The sequence below is a fragment of the Halichoerus grypus genome, chromosome 3 (assembly GCF_964656455.1).
Source record: "Halichoerus grypus chromosome 3, mHalGry1.hap1.1, whole genome shotgun sequence".
Taxonomy (NCBI): domain Eukaryota; kingdom Metazoa; phylum Chordata; class Mammalia; order Carnivora; family Phocidae; genus Halichoerus; species Halichoerus grypus.
Window position 1 is genome coordinate 147,567,679 of NC_135714.1, and position 10,817 is coordinate 147,578,495.

Genomic DNA, 10,817 nt, shown 5'->3' on the forward strand with positions numbered 1-10,817 from the left:
TGAAAAATGACAACTATGATAAACTAAGAGCTTACACTATACTTCATGATGAAAGAATAAATTTTCCTATTTTAAGTTCCAAATCACAGAGACTATGGACTCTGAGAAACAAACTGAGGGTTCTAGAGGGGAGGGGGGTCAGGGGATGGGTTAGCCTGGTGATGGGTATTAAAGAGGGCACGTATTGAATGGAGCACTGGGTGTTATACGCAAACAATGAATCATGGAACACTACATCAAAAACTAATGATGTATGGTGATTAACATAATAAAATAAAAAAAATAAAATATACTACTGAGGAAAAAATACTTGTGTTTTTAAGGCAATAAAGATAAATATAAAGCATATAAATTGAAGATTTTTATTTGTTTGGGGATTACAATCTTCTATGTAATAAATCATAAAAACTACTAGAACTAATAAGCAAGTTTATCAAGGTCACAACTTCTGTTCTTTAAAAGAACTAAGTATTTGTGAAAAATACAGCCGAGAGTTTGTATATAAAAATATATTGAACAATTAAAATTCAATACCAAAACAAACCACCAAATTAAAAATGGTAAAACTATTTGAATTTTATCAAGGAAGATATAACAATAATTAAAAAAACAAAAGAAAAGAAAAAATGACACATGAAAATATGCATAATATCTTTACTTATTAGATATATGCATATTAATGCTATAATGAGACAACATTATACACTCAATATAATGGCTAAAAATCACACTCTACCAATTGCTGATGAGGATAAGGACCAAATACTCTGACACATTTCTCTCTTGGGCATTCATCACAAAGAATTGAAAGGATATGTCCATAAAAACACTTGAAAGTTAGTGTTTTTATCAGCTTTATTAAAATAGCCCCAGAATGAAAACAAACCAAATGTCCACCATCAAGTGAATGTGTGAATAATTTTATAAAATGGAATACTACTGAACAATAAAAATTAACGTGTTATTCACAAGATGAATGAACTACAAAAGTTGCCACGAGACAGAATCTATATAGAAAAGGCTGGTGAAGATTCCATGCATATACAAGTCAAGAAATGAGAAAATTATAGTGACAGAAAGCAAATCAGTGTTTTCCCGGACAGAGATGGGAATTATATACAATGCTTAGCAAAGAATTTCTGAGGTGGTGAAAATGTACTATAGTTTGATTATGCTGATATCACAAAAACTATATGTAAGATTCATCAAGCCATACATTTAAAATTGGCGAGGTTTATAGTATGTTACACATTCTACTTTTCAAAAGATACTATTATCAAATTTAATAAAAGTTACCTCAATAAAGCAGAGAAAAGAAGAGACAAAGACAGAGAGAAGGTGAGAGAGAGGGAGAAGGGAAGGACCATGGCAATGTTATTCTCAGAGGCTAAAACCCAATTGTATTTCTTCCCTTTATAAGAATAATGAAAAAAATTTTCTACCTTTTTTCTAAAATATTTAAACTATACAGTTTAATGAAATATGTCCTTGCCATTTGCTACAATGAGTGTTGAATGCTACCAGTATTCTTAACTGTCCATTCCAGTATTTTCATCTAAAACCACATACGTTTAGGGGCACCTGGATGGCACAGTTGGGTAAGCATCCGACTCGGTTTTGGCTCAGGTTGTGATCTCAGAGTCGTGAGATCAAGCCCCACGTTGGGCTCTGGGCTTAGCACAGAGTCTGCTTGAGATTCTTTCTCCCTCTCCCTGCCCCTCCTGCTTGTGCACTCTCTCTCTCTCTCTCAGATCAATCAATTAAAAAAATACACATGCATTTGGTAATTGCTGTCTTACTGGATACAGTTGACCACTCTTTTTGTAAAATGCTTTCTTGACTTTTGAAACACAGCAATATTCTGGTTCTCCTTCAACTTCTTTTTTAAAGGCTGATTTCTGCTATGTTGACTATGTTACAATTTTTTCCCTCTATCCTTTACTCTTTTAAAATATTCTGTGTTATCACATTTACAGCCCAGCTTTATATTTTCTCTCATTTTGAAAATGTGATGTCTCTCAAACAATTCCCTCAAATGTAGATTCTTTCCTATCCAGCAAAAAAAATATAATCCCACTAATTTTAAATTCAGATCATAGATCTACTGTTGGAAAGTACATTAATTGCTCTCAGTATGTGTTCTCCCTTTTCTACTTAGTAATAAAACCCTTGCTTGATATTTAGCTTGGCACATGGCCACCTAGAAAAACGAATACATTTCCAAGCCTCCTTTGCATGCACTTGTGGCTCACTGACTCCATTCTGGCTAATGGAATGTAAGTGGGAGTGGTACGTATAAATCTAGTGACATGACATATCCTGCTTCTGACTTCCTTCTGACTGGACTACAGACTGGCAGAAGACATATAAGATCATGAGGTCACATTGGGAATGAAATCCAAGCATGCCAGTGCAAGAAGATAGAAAAGGTCTCGGTCCTTTACATGGTATAACACCAAATCATCCCTGAATTGACCACCTCAAAGAATTCTTTACTGAGAGAGAATTAGCTGCTATCGAAACTCTTATTTTAGAACTACTACTCACAGCTGAATCCAATCCTAATAGTACTCTAGTTCTCAGGTACCTTCAAAAGCGGCCTATTGTCCAATAAATAAAGTATAAATGCTTAGTCTGTTGTGGGTCCATCGCAATGTGGTCTCTATCTATTTTTCAAACTATCTTTCAGTGCTCCCTCTTTTGAAATTAAGCTTTGATTCTTTGTATATATGTATACATGTATATATTTTGTGTATATATGTGTACATGTATATACTTGGTTTGATTTTTGTATATATGTATACATGCATATATTTATGCAAGTACATACATATATATATATGTACTTGCATGTTTCCTCTAAATGTGCCCTGTTAAATCACTGCTCAGTAACTGCTTTTCTGTTCTCTTTACAGATGTCCAGATATCAATGGCTGACTTAATCAATCTCTAAGCACCCTTCATTCATCTTTGCAGATTCAGTAATCTCTTTTCTTTAATTCATTATGGATTTCTACCTGTACCTCCATTATGATGCCTTATTTATAATTATTTGGAGATCTCTCTTTTCACAATGATCTGTTTTATGTATCTGTGTGTATGAATAAATCTCACATTAGAGACTGAATAACAATTATTTTACCAAAAAACTACTTTAAAAATTATTTAACATGTATTGAGCAACTGAATTCTTAGTATTGTTCAGGTTATCAGGCATTATGGACTTTTTGGCTTTTTTTCCCACTGAATTAACTTTTGACTAAAACTCCTCTGAATTTTCTATTATTTCTATTGATACAATGTCATGAATTGACTCCATTTTTTGGTGCATAACTGTGTCAGTTATTCAAGCTGAAATGTGTTACTTCTATTTTATCACTAAGCATCATTTTAATACTAAATTTTTCCATTTGTAAAACTAATAAATAAGCAACAGGGTCAGTACAAAGTGGGAGATATTAGGATGGAGAGAAAGATTCTATGAGTAAAAATCCTTACTCTACAATTTCCTATTTATAGAGAAATGGTACTTCATAGGGTTGTTTTTATCTATTATTTTTTAAAAATTTTATTTATTTATTTCTCAGAGAGAGAGAGCACAAGCTGGGGGAGCGGCAGGCAGAGTGAGAAGCAGGGTCCCAGCTGAGCAAGGAGCCCAATGCGGGGCTCGATCCCAGGACCCTAGGATCATGACCTGAGCTGAAGGCAGATGCTTACCCAACTGAGCCACCCACGCATCCCTATAGGGTTGTCTTTAAAGAATAGATTATTCCTAGAATGTTACGTAATTTAACATTTTAAGTAGTTATGTGATTAAATTTAAATTATATAATATCTCTAAAATTCATGGAAAGGGTCTGGCCCAGGACAAATATTCAAGAAATAGTTACAATCAGTTTTGGTGACACTAAAGAATTTGAAAAGTACAAAAACATCTTTAGAGGAATATTAAAATTATCTGCATCCCCATTATCCTTTGATATTTATCCTTTAGAGCTTAATGTATTTAATTCCAGTGCTTTTTTTTAACCATAAAATTAACTATGGATTTAAAAAATATGTAATATGAAAATTATTTGATTTTATGTATCCTATTAATTTTATACATGGGCAAATTTCTCCATGTAATTAAGTAATCAAGCTTCAAATCCCCAAACTTCATTTATTGTGACTATTATGCTTCTCATAAAATTTTAAATTTCCTAAGTTTTCTTAAAAATATAAAAATATCTCAGGGTGCCTGGGTGGCTCAGTTGGTTAAGCAACTGCCTTCGGCTCAGGTCATGATCCTATGGTCCTGGGATTGAGCCCGGCATCAGGCTCCCTGCTCAGTGAGAAGTCTGCTTCTCCCTCTCCCTCTGCCCCTCCACCTGCTTGTGCTCTCTCTCTCTCTCTCAAATAAATAAGTAAAATCTTTAAAAAAAAATGAAAATATATCTAAACTTTAAGTCACTTTTTAAATAAAAATTTCTTTAATCCTTTGTAATCTATTGTTGGAAGGAAAAATATTGGTGTGATCAAATGTTATTAAATGGAATTTACTAAAAAATTACAGTTGGACAATAAACTTTATTTATAGCAGTTACAATTGTGGAAATACAATGTTTAACTGACAGTTTTTCTAGTTAGCAAGAAATAGAAAATTATTAAACTCAGGGGCATTTTATTTATTTACTTCATGCCATCTTTAAAAAATTAGTTTGTAGAGAAAAACTGTAAACTATAAAATAAGAATACACTAAAATGGAAATATTTGATTGCAAAAAATTGTATAATCAGCAACAGGAAAAAATTTTATTTAAAAAATTCAGAAAAATTACTTTTAGTATTAAATTAATACATATTACTATTTAATATAATATAGTAATTAACGTATTTCCAAACCTGATACATGGAGGAAACAGGGACGTCTTCCTAGCACCTGGAAGTGCAACTTCTTTTTGACTTTCTGCCTAGAATTGCAAAATCAAAGTCAGCACATAATAGATCTGGTTAGAAGTTTATACAATGAAAAAGAAAATGAAATAGTGGCTTCCAACAAGGCAATACTAGGCTGTAAAGTAAATGATGGTATCAAAATTTAAGAAACTATTGTCCATGAAAATATCAGAATCAAATCGACAATGTCTTCATTGAGCAGTGTTCACCTAAGCATCCTCCCCCAGAGAATTTCAATGCTTACAGACTTAAAGATTCAAAATTCTGTACAAATGTTTCCCTTTTATGAAAATTTTATTTATAAGCTTTATAATGTGTTGTTGCTACATTTTGAGACAATTAATGTATAGTTTCTTCAGTAGAATATAATCTCTGTAACTGTAAGAATTTTGTCTGTTTTGTTAACTGCCAAACCCCCAGTGTCCAGACTAGTGTCCGACCTCCATTATGCTCTCAGTGGATATGTGTTGACTGTTGACTGAAAGAAAGAGTTCCATGCACATGTCAAGGGGGGTTGATTGTTATTTTTATTTTTTATTTTTATTTTTTAAAGATTTTATTTATTTATTTGAGAGAGAGAGAATGAGAGACAGAGAGCATGAGAGGGAGGAGGGTCAGAGGGAGAAGCAGACTCCCTGCCGAGCAGGGAGCCTGATGCGGGACTCGATCCCGGGACTCCAGGATCATGACCTGAGCCGAAGGCAGTCGCTTAACCAACTGAGCCACCCAGGCGTCCCGGTTGATTGTTTTTACAAGGAGACAATACACTGATCTGCTTTCATTAATATTTCAATTTGGTTGATAATAACATTTTTCAATGGCCATGACATCTGAGAAAGGTGACGTACGAATGTGCCCTTAAAAAATATGTCAGGCTGGGGCGCCTGGGTGGCTCAGTCGTTAAGCGTCCGCCTTCGGCTCAGGTCATGATCCCACGGTCCTGGGATCGAGCCCCGCATCAGGCTCCCTGCTCGGCGGGAAGCCTGCCTCTCTCTTTCCCACTCCCTCTGCTTGTGTTCCCTCTCTCGCTGTGTCTCTCTCTGTCAAATAAATAAAATCTTTAAAAAAAAATATGCCAGGCTTATGCTAAATAGCTAAGTAAGCATTTATTTTCAATCTCTCAGAACCAATAGTTAAAATGATCCCTAAATAATGCCAAAACTATTGAAAAATGAAAGCTTCTGAGGTCCAGGGTTATCAAGTAAAGAAATGAAAACTACTATAATGGATAGTATTTCTTAAATATTAGTTTGGCAAATACTTAAAATATTAATAATAGCCAGTAATAGGATGTGATTCATGCCAACTTTCTCTTAGACTGTTGGCATGAATTTTTTTTTTTTTAAAGATTTTATTTATTTATTTATTTGTTAGAGAGAGAGAGAGAGTGGGCGAGAGAGAGTGAGCAAGGGTACAAGCAGGGGGAGCAGCAGAGGGAGAGGGAGAAGCAATGATGCGGGACTCAATCCCAGGGTACTGGGATCATGACCTGAGCCGAAGGCAGACGCTTAACCGACTGAGCCACCCAGGCATCCCATGGCATGAATTTTATTAGTACAAACTTCTTGAATATCAGTTTGGCAATAACTTTATATGTATAGACATATATATATATATATATATACACACACACACACACATACATACACACACACTAAGATATTGATATGTTATGTTAAAATTTGTAACAAACCCAATAATAATTTCAACTGTACTGATTACATATGTATAACAAAGTATTAAACATCTGGGAGAAAATAGTGTGGGAAATACGTGTGTGGTTACTTGACAAGTAAAAATAGCAAGTTTCAGAAAAATATATGTTATATAATCCTTTTTGGGAAAATATATATATGTGTGCATGCATAAAAAACACATGCACACATAATACATATACGTATATATTTATTTTTATTATATATTATACATATATTTGTGTTATGAATGCATGTATGAGATACATGTGCATATACATGCACACATATATTTGTATGTGTGTTTTTGTTTATTTACATAGGTGCTCTATTAGAAAGCTGTTGCCTCTGGGAAATTGAATGAGGAAAGATATGCATGTAATTTACTTTTACAAAAAAAAAACCCAGTTATAAATGAAATACTTTAAATAAAAAAAAATGACTCGAATATGTCCATTTAGGAAAATCAGAGCAAAGAAAAGGCGACATCATTTAACAACTACTCAACCATTTTATGTTGGTTGGCCTGACCTTATCAAGATAGAAAGAGATTTTTAAAAGTATTTATAAATGAACTTGTACTTTTGTATTTATTCTTCCATGTGAATTTCCACAAATTCAATTGTAGAAATAGCAGTTTTACTTAAGAAGTAAACTTCTTTGCTGTCCATCTTATTTTAAACAATCTCAATCTTACAGAAAAATTGGAAGAACAGTAAAAATAAGTTTCTTTTAAACCACTTCGAAGTATTTGCTGATCCAATGTCTTATCTTTCTCCTTACTTCAGTTTGTATTTCTTAGAACCACGGACATTTTCCTATATAACTAAGATATACTGTCAAATCAGCTAATTAATATAAATACCATCTGATCCTACAATGAACTCATGTTTCAGGAATGCCTTTTAGAGCAAAAGGTTCCAGTGCACATTGTTGGCTTGCCTCTTCAGTTTTATTCAGTCTGGGTGAGTTCCTCAGGCTTTAACTTGATTTTTATGACCTCGATATTTTGAAGATTAGAGGCTATTTTGTAAAATGTCCCTCAAATCACATTTGTCTGATGTTTCATCAGGACTAGATACAACGAATATCAGAGGAACAGGATTCCAAATGTTGCTGTATCCTCATTGCACCTTGTGGGTTGGGACAGTATGTCAATTTGCCCTGTTACTCATGAACTTCATGTTGCTAACATTATGAAGGTACTTACTGTCTGCCAAGCTTCTCCACTATACAGTATGCTTCCCCATCACAATCAATAAACATTTTTCTGGGAGAAGCATTGTAATTATGTAATTCTTCATACTTCATTAAAATTTCAATTTATTCAACAATTTATTTGTATCTATATGTGGTTGTGATTTCCTAATTTATTTAAGGGGTTATTTTTATTACTATCTTAATTTATTTTGATGATTGAACTGCTCCAGATTTGGGAAGGGAAATTCTATTATTTTGTGTCCTTTTGTAATATTCTCCTTTTTTTATTAAGCATTGCCATTCTTTCTGGCAGAAGATATTTTATGTTCTTTTACATTTTCTTAGCCCCAGCCCATGAATCAGCAATTTCTCCAAGTAGCTCTGTTTTGTTTTTGTTTTGGGGGAAAAATGTTAAGTAGAAACCAAAGTACAGGTACTAGATGTGCTGATTTTTATTCCATGCCCCAAGCCATCTCAGGGGATATAATTAGGCTGTACATGTATGCATCCACGCACACACATACACATTCATGTTAATATCTGTATTTATTTCTACATCTATCTTTATATGTTAAAAGCCATGACTTGACACTGAAATACTCCATTTAGATTCAAATTACAAGGTTCATTCTAGTTTTTCTCTTTTTGAGTTTCTTCTCCCAAATGCAGTTTTTCTCACTACAAGTGGGTTTCAGCTCTCCATGTCAGGATGTCCTCCTCACCCCATTTGAGTTCTGTCATCCCACAACAGAGAGCCTCCCTTTGAGATTTGGTGTCTGACACCCCATACAAAGATGCCCCATGCATGCACGACCCCCTCACCATGATTAAGCACTGGTAGCTCGCATTGACAGTTACTTTCCTCATTGCAGTTGGCTCTGTTTGCCTGCTATGTGAATGCCCTTCTCACTCTACTTACTCTCTTATTGAGTATCCCTTACTGATTCAGCCTGTTGCATAGTTGCTCTGCCTACCCTTTTTTGGCACTCATTCTAAATGTCATGACCTCCACTGATCAGATTCTGACATCCCATGCCGGCCTACTCCTCTGCGTATACATGCTCTTTTCTCCCTTGCTTTTGTTGTAACTCCCCAAGCCTAGCTAACCTTTGCAGCTCTCCTGGGAACTTGCCTTTGCTCATCTCCGACGTTGCACTTTGAGCTTCCATCCACCTCCTTCCCCAAACTCCACAGTGCCTACCTTTCTTGCTTTGCTGCTCCTAATAATATTATAGCTGAATTTCCCAGGAAAGGAAGGTAAGAGAGCAAATAAGAGAAAGAGAAAGATGAAGATGAAAATTTGTGTTTTTGAATCTTCAACTTATCATTCTTTGTATGACTATTTCTAAAAAAAGTTGATATAGTCTTCCCAGTTTCCCAGGAGCCCATTTATCTGCTCAACAAATACATACTGAGCCTTTATCATTTGCACAGCGTTTTACATTAGCTTTTTAAATTCATGCATCTGTTCATTTGAACAAAGAAAACTATTTCCCTCAGATACAATATTTAGACTCTCATGCCAAACTGAAAAATTCAGTAGACAATATGTTGAGATTAAGAGGTGCTATTTCATTGATAACTAATCACTATGAATAATATCACATTAACATCCATCCATTGTATTTCCTTTTGCTGTATGTATGTACTTTAAAAAGTCAGTTGTTAGTAATTTGGAAGCTAATTGTGAGCTAGAAGCCATTTGAAATAATATGATTTCCTACATATCCCTTCATTGAATCACGTTTTCTTTTAGCTTAAAATTGACTTTCAATACCATGATAGTAATGATATATACCCATAGCACTGTATGCCAGCAATGGTAACAGAACTTATTTTATCATCACATTTAACATACGGAAAATCTGAAGTGTTAAGGTTAAGTGATTTTTCTAAGCTCACTGATCTTGTAGCAATGGGGCATGGACTTAAACCTGAGTTGTTATAGTTACTTATTTGATATTCCTAATTTTTTTATTTTTCATGTTCTGACACCCAACCCAATTCTCATCAGAAATTCTATTCCATCACTTTATTATATACCTAACACATAGCAAATGGCATACATTATATAATTTCTTTTATAGGTAGCTGTTCCCACTGTTTAGAACTTTCACACTGTGCACCCCTATCTCCATAATTTCTGTCAATTCATTCTTGTTCTTGAAGACCTAGGACAGGAATCACCACTTCATTTTTGAAAACCTGTATTGACCACTGGCCCACTTCTAGACTGGTAAGTTATACTTCCTATAGATTCAAGTGTAAAATATTCAAATAAAGATGAATCTTTTAAATGTATTTATTATTGAGTTTTTATATTATCTTTTTACATCCTTTGTAAATCTACAATATGATCCTTATTATTTCGGAGGTAATTTCCAATTTACCTTAACCTTGTCTAGGCTATGCCAATGACAGTGTTTTAGAAAGAGCAGATGGTTATTTATTGTATAGTAGAGTAAAAAGATGAATGGGTTTAATTTTTGGAAGGACACAGTTTCTAAACCTGTACAACAGAATGGTTATTTTGTAAGACTCATATTAGCAGTTGGAAAAAAAATGTTTGCTCCAAGATAAATATTACTGATATAGTTTAGATTATGGTTAGCTACAAAGAGCGAATGTCTTGTTCATTTTCTTCTTAGCATTTGACACATGTATTCTGTATCTGAGGACCATAGTTTCCCTTTTTGGACTACTATTTTAAAGAGAGAAATCAAGCCTGTGGGTGAATCAGATTTTGTGCACTGTTGAATACAAAATAGTCTATGGTGTGTGATAAATTCTAATGTGAAGTTGAGCTATTAATGCACACAAAAATGACATCATGATGCATTAAATCTGTGTTCACTCCAGAATAATTAACTTGCCTTTTGCTTGGGAACACATTCCAGAACATTAACTTGCCTTTTGCTTGTCAGATTCAGGAAAAGAGTACCAGCTTGCAGAAAGTAAAAAATATTCCAAAATAGGGGCACCTGG